Source organism: Choristoneura fumiferana, chromosome 13 (genome assembly GCF_025370935.1).
Source record: "Choristoneura fumiferana chromosome 13, NRCan_CFum_1, whole genome shotgun sequence".
In the NCBI taxonomy this organism is placed as follows: Eukaryota; Metazoa; Arthropoda; class Insecta; order Lepidoptera; family Tortricidae; genus Choristoneura; species Choristoneura fumiferana.
In genome coordinates, this window is record NC_133484.1 from 914344 (window position 1) to 915928 (window position 1585).

Below are 1585 nucleotides of genomic sequence, written 5' to 3' on the forward strand. Positions count from 1 at the left end.
GTGTAGGGATCGACCAACTCATATTTAACATCTCGTCTCTGAGAAAATGCGGATTTCACAATTACACGTCTCTTCTCCGCTCCGCTCGTCTCCGCCTCAGTGGGAGCCGCAGCCTAATGCGGAATGGAGTTGCTGATTGTGTTTATAAAAAAGAGAGACTTTTTGGCCCGAAAAAAGTTTTTTTTTTCATACATAATTATATGTATTAAAATGTAAATTGACAGTCACTGTAGAGGTCAAAATTGCTAAACTCACAACGTGATAGATGACATTGACGTGACACATAAGAGAGGTATCAACAAAACTAACTTTAACAGTATCTCCCAATGTCTCTACGACGACATTGGTGAAATACGTCTTGCTAAAACGGCAAGAGTGAAAGCCATTAAAAAAAAACTAACTTTTTCTAAAATCATATGTGCAAACAATCAAAACACGTTAAGAACTTTAAAAATACATCCTAAACTAAAAATGTTGTTACGAGTACACTGTTTACTACGCGTAATTGATTATATTTTAAAACTGTAAAAAGTTACACCATTACTGTTTGGAGAAATTAACTTCATTTGACCTCTTCAATGTGCGCTTACAGTTAAAGGAACAAAATATTACGTTGTAGCTATTTAAGCAACTAAAGTATAATTATTTTCCTCGTGTCCAAAGTCTCAGAAAAACTAGTCATTTATTTTCGTATTAAATAACTAATGCAGTCATCAATTGTTTTTGCTAGAATCATCCTCATAGCAACCGAGCAAGTCGTCTACGTAATATCAAAACACAATTGTAATTTATATTTACTTACAACTGTAGCAAACTTAGAGTTATGGTCTAATCGTATATTCTAAAAGTTGAACATTAAAACAATAGCGAAGAATAGTTCGTTGTCGCGTTAACATTAGCTGTTGAGGATTATACAATTGTTCTAGAGATGTGACAGTGACAAAGTACTAGCTGGTCTATACAAACACTAATGAGTAAATCATACGTACATTTAATGTGACCTTGAGTGTCTTGGACTACATGTTACGGTGTAACTAATTATCGTATTAGGTTTTGTGGGTTTTATACCTGTTTTACTGAAAAAGAGGGGTATAAGTTTGACGCCATTGTCGTCTGTATGTCTGTGCATTGTAGCTCTCAAACGGATGGACCGATTTCGATGCAGGCCGAAGTGCAAAATTCGAAACTCGTATCTTGCCGTCCCGCTGACGCTTAGATAAGAGAGTGTAATAGAGAGTGAGAGGGACGGTAGGTACAGTCAGCAACAAAGATATGAATACAGCCAAAGTGCCAAAACTATGTATACAGGACCTTAATGTTCAGGCAATATAGTCCTGTATACATATTTTGGCACTTTGGCTGTATTCATACCTTTGTTGCTGACTGTACGATACGAACTTCGATTTTCAAATTTCGTAGTAGTCCCTCCAGTTGTTTTACGTGAAAGCGAGTCTCCTTGCTATGTGTCATTAAAATCGGTTCACTCGAACTATTGAACTTTGAAATGAAATTTTCTAATATATTTCGGGGAATTTAAAAATTTTCCAAGATAAGGTCCGGAGTAGCTTTTTGATTTAGCGACGGT